Source organism: Sminthopsis crassicaudata, chromosome 6 (genome assembly GCF_048593235.1).
Source record: "Sminthopsis crassicaudata isolate SCR6 chromosome 6, ASM4859323v1, whole genome shotgun sequence".
In the NCBI taxonomy this organism is placed as follows: Eukaryota; Metazoa; Chordata; class Mammalia; order Dasyuromorphia; family Dasyuridae; genus Sminthopsis; species Sminthopsis crassicaudata.
The window spans coordinates 111,466,488-111,479,221 of NC_133622.1; positions in this window are offsets into that span (position 1 = coordinate 111,466,488).

Sequence of the window (12,734 nt, forward strand, 5' to 3'; positions counted from 1 at the left end):
AATAAATAGATTAGTTTGGGGAGTATTGTCATCTTTATTATATTCGCTCGGCCTATCCAAGAGCACTGAATGTCTTTCCAATTATTTAAATCTGATTTTATTTTTGTGGCAAGTGTTTTGTAATTTTTCTCATATAATTCCTGACTTTTCTTTGGTAGATGGATTCCCAAATACTTTATACTCTCAACATTTGTTTGGAATGGAATTTCTCTTTGTATCTCTTGCTGTTGCATTTTGTTAGTGATATATAAAAATGCCGAGCATTTATGTGGATTTATTTTGTATCCTGCCACTTTGCTGAAATTTTGAATTATTTCTAGTAGCTTTTTAGCAGAGTCTTTGGGGTTCTCTAAGTATACCATCATGTCATCTGCAAAAAGTGATAGTTTAATTTCCTCATTTCCTACTCTAATTCCTTGAATCTCTTTCTCGGCTCTTATTGCCGAGGCTAGCGTTTCTAGTACTATATTGAATAGTAATGGTGATAGTGGGCAACCTTGTTTCACTCCTGATCTTACTGGGAAAGGTTGCAGTTTATTTCTATTGCATATTATGCTTACTGAAGGTCTTAAATATATGCTCCTGATTATTCTAAGGAATAGTCCATTTATTCCTATACTCTCAAGAGTTTTTAGTAGGAATGGATGTTGGATTTTGTCAAATGCTTTTTCTGCATCTATTGAGATGATCATATGGTTCTTATTAATTTGATTATTAATATGGTCAATTATATTAATAGTTTTCCTAATATTAAACCAGCCCTGCATTCCTGGAATAAATCCTACTTGATCATAGTGTATTATCCTGGAGATGATTTTCTGAAGTCTTTTTGCTAATATCTTATTTAAGATTTTAGCATCAATATTCATTAAGGAGATTGGTCTATAATTTTCTTTCTCAGTTTTCGATCTACCGGGTTTAGGTATCAGTACCATGTCTGTATCATAAAAGGAGTTTGGTAGGACTCCTTCATCCCCTATTTTTTCAAATAATTTATATAACATTGGGGCTAATTGTTCTTTAAATGCTTGGTAGAAGTCACATGTGAATCCATCTGGCCCTGGGGATTGTTTCCTGGGGAGTTGATTAATAGCTTGTTCTATTTCTTTTTCTGAAATGGGACTATTTAAGCAATTTATCTCCTCCTCTGTTAATCTAGGGAGCCTATATTTTTGGAGGAAGTCATCCATTTCACTTAAGTTATCAAATTTATTGGCATAAAGTTGGGCAAAGTAACTCCTTATTATTTCTCTAATTTCCTCTTCATTGGTGGAAAGATCCCCCTTTTCATTTGTAAGACTATCAATTTGATTTTCCTCTTTCTTTTTTTTGATCAAATTTACCAAAGGTTTATCTATTTTATTGGCTTTTTCATAAAACCAACTCTTGGTTTTATTTATTAATTCAATAGTTTTTTTACTTTCAATTTTATTGATTTCTCCTTTTAATTTTTGTATTTCAAGTTTAATTTTTGGTTGGGGGTTTATAATTTGGTCTTTTTCTAGCCTTTTAAGTTGTAAGCCCAATTCGTTAATCATCTCTTTCTCTATTTTCTTCAAATAAGCCTCTAAAGATATAAAATTTCCCCTTATTACTGCTTTAGCTGCATCCCAAAGATTTTGGTATGATGTCTCATCATTGTCATTATCTTGGGTGAAATTGTTAATTGTTTCTATAATTTGCTCTTTCACCCAGTCATTTTTTTAGATGAGATTATTCAGTTTCCAATTACTTTTTGGTCTATTTACCCCTAACTTTTTATTGAATGTAGCTTTTATTGCATTGTGATCTGAGAAGAAGGCATTCATTATTTCTGCCTTCCTACATTTAATTTTGAGATCTTTATTTCCTAATATATGGTCTATTTTTGTATAGGATCCATGAACTGCTGAGAAGAAAGTATATTCCTTTCTATTGCCATTCAGTTTTCTCCAAAGGTCTATCATACCTAGTTTTTCTAATGTTCTATTTACTTTTTTAATTTCTTTCTTGTTTGTTTTGTGATTTGATTTGTCTAAATCTGAGAGTGCAAGGTTGAGATCTCCCACTATTATAGTTTTACTGTCTATTTCTTCTTGCAATTCTCTTAACTTTTCCTTTAGAAAGTTAGATGCTATACCACTTGGTGCATATATGTTTAGTATTGATATGGCTTCATTATTTATGCTTCCTTTCAGCAGGATATAGTTTCCTTCCTTATCTTTTTTAACAAGATCTACTTCTGCTTTTGCTTGATCTGAAATAAGGATAGCTACCCCTGCTTTTTTGGCTTTACCTGAAGCATAATAGGCTCTGTTCCAACCTCTAATTTATAAGAAATCAAGCCATTCTCCAATTGATAAATGGTCAAAAGGTATGAGCAGGCAGTTTTCAGATGATGAAATTGAAACTATTTCCACTCATGTGAAAGAATGTTCCAAATCACTATTGATCAGAGAAATGCAAATTAAGACAACTCTGAGATACCACTACACATCTGTCAGATTGGCCAAGAAGATAGGAAAAACTAATGATGAATGTTGGAGGGGCTGTGGGAAAACTGGGACACTGATGTATTGTTGGTGGAGTTGTGAAAGAATCCAACCATTCTGGAGAACAATCGGGAATAATTCCCAAAAAAAGGTATCAAATTGTGCATAGCATTTGATCCAGCAGTGCTACTACTGGGCTTATATCCCAAAGAAATACTAAAGAAGGGAAAGGGAACTGTATGTGGCAGCTCTTTATGTAGTGGCTAGAACCTGGATAATGAATGGGTGCCTATCAATTGGAGAATGGTCGAGTAAATTATGGTATATGAATGTTATGGAATATTATTGCTCTGTAAGAAATGACCAGCAGGATGAATACAGAGAGGCTTGGAGAGACTTACATGATCTGATGCTGAGTGAAAAGAGCAGAACCAGGTCTTGATTTGCATTTCTCTGATCAATAGTGATTTATCAATTGAAGAATGGCTTGCTTTCTTATAAATTAGTCAGTTCTCTATATATTTTGGAAATGAGGCCTTTATCAGAACCTTTAACTGTAAAAATATTTTCCCAGTTTGTTACTTCCCTTCTAATGTCGTTTACATTAGTTTTGTTTCTACAAAGCCTTTTTAATTTGATGTAATCAACATTTTCTATTTTGTGATCAGTAATGATCTCTACTTCTCCTTTGGTCACAAATTCCTTCCTCGTCCATGAGCCTGAGAGGTAAACTATCCTATGTTCATCTAATTTATTTATAATCTCATTTTTTATGCCTAAACCATGGACCTATTTTGATCTTATCTTGGGATGTGGTATTAAGTGTGGGTCCATGATTAATTTCTGCCATACTAATTTCCAGTTTGCCCGGCAGTTTTTGTCAAATAATGAATTCTTATCCCAAAAGTAGGGATGTTTAGGTTTGTCAAACACTAGATTGCTGTAATTGTTCACTGTTTTGTCCTCTGAACCTAACCTATTCCACTGATCCACTAGACTATTTCTTAGCCAATACCAAATGGTTTTGGTGACTGCTGCTTTAGAATATAGTTTTAGATCAGCTAGGCCATCTTCATTTGTTTTTTGTTTTGTTTTGTTTTGTGTTGTGTTGTTTTGTTTTGTTTTCATTAATTCCCTTGAAATTCTCGACATTTTGTTCTCCATATGAATTTTGTAGTTATTTTTTCTAGGTCATTAAAATACTTTCTTGGGAGTCTGATTTATATAGCACTAAATAAATAGATTAGTTTTGGGAGTTTTCTTATCTTTATTATATTCCCTCAGCCTATCCAAGAACACTTAATGTCGTTCCGATTATTTAAATCTGACTTTATTTTTGTGGCAAGTGTTATGTAAATTTGCTCAAATAATTCCTGACTTTCCTTTGGTAGATAGAATCCCAAATATTTTATGCTATTGACAGTTATTTTGAATGTAATTTCTCATTGTATCTCTTGCTATTGTATTTTGTTGGTGATGTATAAAAATGCTGAGGATTTATGTGGATTTATTTTGTATCCTGCTACTTTGCTAAAGTTGTGAAATGATTGTACTAGCTTTTTAGTAGAATCTCTGGAGTTCTCTAAGTATACCATCATATCATCTGCAAAGAGTGATAATTTGGTTTCCTCATTACCTACTCTAATTCCTTGATTCTCTTTCTCAACTCTTATTGCCGAGGCTAGCATTTCTAATACAATATTGAATAACAATGGTGATGGTGGAAAAACTTGTTTCACTCCTGATCTTACTAGGAAAGGTTCCAATTTATCTCCATTACCTATGATGCTTACTGATGGTGAAAGAGTGATAATTCTGCAAAAAAATATTGAAGCATGCTCCTCTTCATTTAACAAACAGATGTACTCAAGACACCTAATAAAACTTAGCTTTTATTTTAAATTATTATACACATTTTATATTTTTTATATTTTTTCATTGCAGTGAAGAAATAGGAGAGAGAGAAAATCATTGCTTTTCAGTTGAATAAGATATTTTCATAGAAAAACAGGCAGAAAACTTTCACTTTTATCTATTTGGTTTTACTCTACCACAATAGTCCCTTGGGCTATAGCTACTAATCCTTTGTCCCCTAGCTAAAGAGGGGTATTATGCATTTTTAGATTATTGGATAGATACTAATTTTAAAACTACATTATCACAAAAACTAGAGTATGTTTCTCAAAGGTTCAAGTGAAAGATGGACATTCTTAACTAAAGGAAAACTGTTTCTTATATTCATCTTTACTCCTTCAGTAACTACTGCTCATGAAATCCAATTCTTCTGGTTAAAGATGTTGTAAAATTTCACTTTCTCCCAAAAGCCTTCCCTCAACAATAGAAAGAAAATGAATTTCCCTTAGTTCTACACTTTAAAGGCTCTTTACTTCAATATTATTTTATTTTAGAGTGTACTCAAATTATTTTCTTTTTTTAATTTAAGATGTATATAAATACATACACAATTTAAAAAAGAAAATGATTTTAATACAGACTGCTTTATAAATCATTTTTGGAAAGAAAAATATATTCTTATGGGGAGTAACTATAGGAGAACAAGTAGGAAAAAGAAGTGACCATAACGTGTGTTGATTTACATTTGATCTCTACCATTCTTCTTCTGGATGCAAGTGGTATTTTCCATACAAAGTCTATTAGGTTTGCATTGGTTCACTGAAGCACTGAGAAGAACCAAGTATTTCATATTCTTGCTTTTATTGTGTACAAGATATTCCTGGTTTTGCATGTTTCTCTCATTATCAGCTCACATAAATCATGCCAGGCCTTTCTAAAATTAGCTTGTTGCTCATTTTTTATAGAATAAAAATATTCAATTACCTTTGTCCATCACAAATTATTTGGCCATTTCTAAATTAATGTGCATCTACTAACTTTTCAGTTTTTTGCTATCACAAGAGCTGCTATAAACTTTGTTGCAAATGTTCATCCTTTTCCTTCCTTTATGATTTCCTTGGGATACAAACCCACTAGTGGCACTGCTGGGTCAAAGGGTATGGACACCCTTTATACATAGCTCCAAATTACTCTTCACAGTGGTTGGATCATTTCACAACTCCACCAAAAATGCTTCGGTGTCCAAGTTTCCTCACTTCTCCTACAACATTAATTTACTTATTTTCCTGTCATATTAATCAATATGAGAGGTTTGGTGTGGTACCTCAGAGGTGTTTTAAATTGCATTTCTCTAATCAGCAGTGATTTTCAGCATTTTTATATGTCATTTTTATATGACATATAATTGCCTTTAATTTTGTCATCTGAAAATTGTCTGTCCCTATCCCTTAACCATTTATCAATTAGGGAATAACTTTTATTCTTATAAATTTGACATAGTTCTTTATATATTTTAGAAATGAGATCTTTATCAAAAACACTGGTATTAATCCCCCCCAACATTGTAGTTCACTTTTAATCTTGTTTCTGTTGGTTTTGTTTGTGCAACAATTTTTAAATGTAATATAATCAAAATATCCTATTTGGCTGTCACAATGTTTTCTAGTTCTTCTTTTTATCATAAATTCCTTCCTTCTCCAAAGATCTTATCGGGAAACTTTCCCTTCTCTACTAATTTGCTTATGAAATCCCCTCTTATGTTCAAATCACAAATCCATTGTGACCTTATTTTGGTATGGGTTGTAAGAGTTATTTTCTGGTTTTCTCAGCAATTTTTGTAAAAAAGTGAATTATTTTCTCAGAAGCTAGAGTTTGATGGGTTATAAAATTTTAGGTTACTATAGGCTTTGTGTCATGTATATCTAATCTATTGCATTGATCCAACACTCTATTCCTTAGCCAGTACCAAATGGTTTTAAAATATGACTTTAAGTCTGGTACTGCTCAGCCACCATTTTTTGTATATTTTTGCATTGATTCCTTGATATCCTAGGCCTTTCTGTTGTTCTTTTTCAGATTAATTTTGTTATTATTTTAATAGTTCTATATTATAATTATTTGATTTTCTTTTTTAAGTAAGAAGTTTTGATTTTTTCCTCTTTGATACCCATAAGTAAATACAAATGGAAAAATGTTAGCCACTGTGGTCTGGAAGAACATGAGACCTGGCTGCTAATACCCAGGACTGAAGTTACACAACAGAAGTGCCCTAGGGAAAATTAAAGCAGCTGTTGCCCCTTTGTCTTAAGATCAGACATGGGACTTCCTGCCAAGATGACAATGAGGAGGCAGACAGCTGCTTGAGCTCCACATTTTCTTTCAGAATTTACTTCACGACAAGCCTCAAAATTAATTCTTGACAGGAAAATAAACCCACAAATAATCACCAACAGAAAACATCCTTGATATTCACCAGAAAAGGTCTGTGTTTGCTCTGGGGAGGGGACGAACATACATGGCACACACTGAGGGCAAGCAGCCAGACTGAGGCAGGCAGCTTACACTGCTCAGACCAGAAGTGGGAGGGGTGCAATCTCTTCCCTTTCTGCAAAACAACTTTAAACCCAGTGTGGATATTCCATCTTGGTAGCAAGCCAGGAGCAGCAGAGAAAGGTGTAAATACTGAAGGTAAAGAATAAAACACCGGAAAGCTAGCCTCTCTGGACCCAGCCACCCCCAAGCCCACCTGGAGTGACTTAGCAAATTCTTAGAGTCTCAGAGCAAAGACACATTGCAGCCATAGCTATGCTGTTAGTGCCTTGCTGCTCAGTCTATAGAGGAAGCCTGGTAAGACCATCCAGCCCAATCCCCCCACCCCATAAACAGACCAATTGATACTCTTGTCAATTTGCTTTCTTCGATTCCACTCTGACAAAATGAACAAAAAATTTAAAAGGGCGCTAAACATTGACAGCTTTTCTATGGATAGAGAGCAGACTTCAAACCTTGAAGAGACTAAAAGCAGACTGTCTTCAGAGTAATCCCCTAAGGGGGATTTGATCTGCTCCTCAATACACAAAACTCTCATAGAGGAAATCAAAAAGGCTCTCACAAGAGAGCTAGACGAGAAATGGGAAAAGGAAAGAGAAGCTTGGTAAGAGAGTCTAGAGAAGTCATCCCACGCATTTAAAGACAGAGTGGATAAAGATAACAAATCATTGATAAAAAAAATTTGTGAGTTAGAAAAAGAAAACAGCTCTCTAAAAAAATTGATGAAATGGAAAAAAAAATCCATAGAAGATAAAAACTCAATTGCACAATTTCAAAAAGAAATTAAAAAAGTGAGTGCAGAAAATACATCATTAAAATTAAACTCAAAAAAGTAGAAATGGATGACTCAAGGAGAAACCAAGAAGTAGTCAAGCAACCAGAAAAACCAAGCAATTGAAAAGAATATCAAATACCTTATTGGAAAGACAACAGACCTGGAAAACAGATCCAGGAGAGACAATTTAAGAAAAATCGTACTCCCTGAAAAATGTGAGGAAAAAAAGAGCCTGGACACTATTTTCCAGGAAATTATCAAAGAGAACTGCCCAGATGTTTTGAAAACAGAGGGTAAAATTGACATTGAAAAAAATTCATCGAACACCTACTGAAAGGGACCTTAAAATCAAAACGCCAAGAAATATAGTGGCCAAGTTCAAGAACCATCAGATGAAGGAAAAAATATTGGAAGCTGCTAGAAAAAAGCAATTCAGATATAGAGGAGCCACAATAAGGATAACCCAGGATCTAGCAGCATCCACATTAAAGGAGGAAGGGCCTGGAATATGATATTCCGAAAGGCTAAGGAACTTGGTATGTAGCCAAGAATAACTTACCCAGCAAAAATGAGCATCATTTTCCAGGGAAGAAGATGGACATTTAATGAAATAAATGAATTCCATCTATTCTTGATGAAAAAAACAGATCTACACAAAATGTTTGATCTTCAAATACACAACTCAAGAGATCTCTAAAAAGGTAAAAAGAAATCTTGAGAACTATATTTCTGCCATAAAGATATGTAAAGAACACATGTATTATTTGTCCTAGAAACTAGAGATGGAAAGGAAATTATATCACAAAAAAGGGTAAAGTGGTGGTACTACATCTCATGAAGAAGCAAAGATAACTTATTATATCTGAGAGAAAGAAAGGAGGAGGGTGTACGTAATGTGTATCAATAGACATATTCAATTTATGGTGAAATTTCTTCCACTTCATTGAAAAGTGGGAGGGAAAGAGTAAACTAAGGGGAAGGCATTACAGAAATTGTGAGGAAAAGGGGTAAAATAGGGGCAGGAACTTTAAGGTGGGGAAGGGATACTAAAAAGGGAGGGCTGTGAAAGGCCAGTGGTGCTCACCATTGGTAGGGGGATAAGAGGGAAGGAAAGGAGAAAAGCATAAGCAAGGGTTAACAGAATGACAAGTAATATAGAATTAGTCATTCTTACCATAATTGTGAATGGGGTAAACTCCCCCATAAAGAGGAAGCAGTTAGCAGACTGTATTAAAAGACAGAATGTTACTATATTTTGTTTACAGGAAACACACCTGAAACAGGGTGCTACATTCAAAATAAAAGTAAAAGGTCAGAGCAGAATCTACTATGCTTCAGGTGAAGCCAAAAAAGCAGGGGTAGCCATCCTCATCCCAGATGAAGCAAAAACAAAAATTGATCAAATTCAAAGAGATAAGGAAGGGCATTATATCTTGCTAAAGGGTAGCATAGATAATGAAGCAGTATCAATATTAAACATATACACAACAAGTGGTACAGCATCTAATTTCTTAAAAGAGAAATTAAGAAAGCTGCAAGAAGAAATAGACAGCAAAATTATAATAGTAGGAGATTACAACCTTGCACTCTTAGAATTAGATAAATCAAACGGCAAAATAAATAAGAAAGAAGCCAAAGAGGTAAATAAAATACTAGAAAAGTGTGATATGATAGATCTTTGGTGAAACCTAAATGGAGACAGAAAGGAGTACACGCTCATGGAACAAATACGAAACTGATCATATACTAGGACATAAAAACCTCAAAATCAAATCCAGTAAGGCAGAAATAGTAAATGCATGCTTTTCGGACCACAATGCAATGAAAATTAATCAATCAAAAACCAGGGGAAAATAGACCAAAATATAATTGGAAACTAAATAATCTTATGCTAAAGAATGATTGGGTGAAACAGCAAATCATAGACATGATTAATAACTTCACCCAATAAAATGACAATAACAAGACATCATATCAAAGTGTGTGGGATACAGCCAAAGCAGTAATAAGAGCAATTTATATCTTTAGAGGCTTAATTGCATAAAATAGAGAAAGAGAAGGTCAATGAATTGGGGTTACAACTAAAAATGCTAGAAAAGGAAGAAGTTAAAAAATCCCAGACAAACACGAAACTTGAAATTCTAAAAATAAAAGGAGAGATTAATAAAAATGAAAGAAAAAAATATTGAATTAATTAATAAAACTAAGAGTTGGTTCTATAAAAAACAAACAAAACAGACAAAGCCTTAGTAAATCTGATTTAAAAAAAAGGAAAGAGAAAAATCAAATTGTTAGCCTTAAAAATGAAAAGGCAGAACTCACCACTAATGAAGAGGAAATTAGAATAATAGTTAGGAGCTACTTTGCCCAAATTTATGCCAATGCATTTGATAACTTAAATGAAATGGAAGAATACCTTCAAAAATATAGCTTGTCCAGATTAACAGAGGAAGAAGTAAATAGTATAAATAGCCCCATTTCAGAAAAAGAAATGAACAAGCTATTTGCCAACACCCTAAGAAAAAAATCCCCAGAACCAGATAGATTTACATGTGAATTCTACCAAACATTTAAAGAACAACTAACTCCAATGCTATATAAACTGTTTCTTTTTTTTTTTTAAATAGGGATTGAAGGAGTCCTACCAAATTCCTTTTATGACACAGATATGGTACTGATACCTAAACCAAGTAGGCTGAAAACTGAGAAAGAAAATTATAGACCAATCTCCCTAATGAATGTTGATGCTAAAATCTTAAATAAGATATAAGCAAAAAAAAAAAACAAAAAAAAAACAAAAAAAAAAACAACAAACTACAGAAAATCATCCCCAGGAAAATACACTATGACCAAGGGAGATTTATACCCGGAATGTAGGGCTGGTTCAATATTAGGAAAACTATTAGCATAATCGACTATATCAATAACCAAATTAACAAAAACCATATGATTATTTCAATAGATGCTGAAAAATCATTCGATAAAATCCAACATACATTCCTACTAAAAACAGTTCAGGAATAAATGGACTATTCCTTAAAATAATCAAGACCATATATTTAAAACCGTCAGTAAACATCATATGTGATGGCAATAAACTGGAACCTTTACCAGTAAGATCAGGAGTTAAACAAGGTTTTCCACTATCACTATTACTATTCAATATTTTACTAGAAACACTAACCTTGGCAATAAGAGCCAAGAAACAGAATCAAGGAATTAGAGTAGGAAATAAGGAAATCAAACAGATGATATGATGGTATACTTAGAGAACCCCAAAGACTCTGCTAAAAAGCTATTAGAAATAATTCAGAACTTTAGCCAAGTTGCAGGATACAAAATAAATCCACATAAATCCTCAGCATTTTTATACATCACCAACAAAATCTAACAGCAAGAGATACAAAGAAAAATTCCATTCAAAATAACTGTCGATTGTATAAAATATTTGGGAATATATCTACCAAAGGAAAGTCAAGAATTATATGAGCAAATTACAAAATACTTGCCACAAAAATAAAGTCAGATCTAAATAATTGGAAAGACATTAAGTGCTCTTGGATAGGCAGAGCGAATATAATCAAGATGACAATACTCCCTAAACTAATCTATTTATTTAGTGCTATACCAATCAGACTACTGAAGAAGCTATTTTAAAAACCTAGAAAACCCCCAACCAAAAATTAAACTCGAAATACAAAAATTAAAAGGAGAAATCAATAAAATTGAAAGTAAAAAAACTATTGAATTAATAAATAAAACCAAGAGTTGGTTTTATGAAAAAGCCAATAAAATAGATAAACCTTTGGTAAATTTGATCAAAAAAAAGAAAGAGGAAAATCAAATTGATAGTCTTACAAATGAAAAGGGGGATCTTTCCACCAATGAAGAGGAAATTAGAGAAATAATAAGGAGTTACTTTGCCCAACTTTATGCCAATAAATTTGATAACTTAAGTGAAATGGATGACTTTCTCCAAAAATATAGGCTCCCTAGATTAACAGAGGAGGAGATAAATTGCTTAAATAGTCCCATTTCAGAAAAAGAAATAGAACAAGCTATTAATCAACTCCCCAGGAAAAAATCCCCAGGGCCAGATGGATTCACATGTGAATTCTACCAAACATTTAAAGAACAATTAGCCCCAATGTTATATAAATTATTTGAAAAAATAGGGGATGAAGGAGTCCTACCAAACTCCTTTTATGACACAGACATGGTACTGATACCTAAACCTGGTAGATCAAAAACTGAGAAAGAAAATTATAGACCAATCTCCTTAATGAATATTGATGCTAAAATCTTAAATAAGATATTAGCAAAAAGACTTCAGAAAATCATCTCCAAGATAATACACTATGATCAAGTAGGATTTATTCCAGGAATGCAGGGCTGGTTTAATATTAGGAAAACTATTAATATAATTGACCATATTAATAATCAAATTAATAAGAACCATATGATCATCTCAATAGATGCAGAAAAAGCATTTGACAAAATCCAACATCCATTCCTACTAAAAACTCTTGAGAGTATAGGAATAAATGGATTATTCCTTAGAATAATCAGGAGTATATATTTAAGACCGTCAGTAAGCATAATATGCAATAGAAATAAACTGCAACCTTTCCCTGTAAGATCAGGAGTGAAACAAGGTTGCCCACTATCACCATTACTATTCAATATAGTACTAGAAACGCTAGCCTCGGCAATAAGAGCCGAGAAAGAGATTCAAGGAATTAGAGTAGGAAATGAGGAAATCAAACTATCACTTTTTGCAGATGACATGATGGTATACTTAGAGAACCCCAAAGACTCTGCTAAAAAGCTACTAGAAATAATTCAAAATTTCAGCAAAGTGGCAGGATACAAAATAAATCCACATAAATCCTCGGCATTTTTATATATCACTAACAAAATGCAACAGCAAGAGATACAAAGAGAAATTCCATTCCAAACAAATGTTGAGAGTATAAAATATTTGGGAATCCATCTACCAAAGAAAAGTCAGGAATTATATGAGAAAAATTACAAAACACTTGCCACAAAAATAAAATCAGATTTAAATAATTGGAAAGACATTC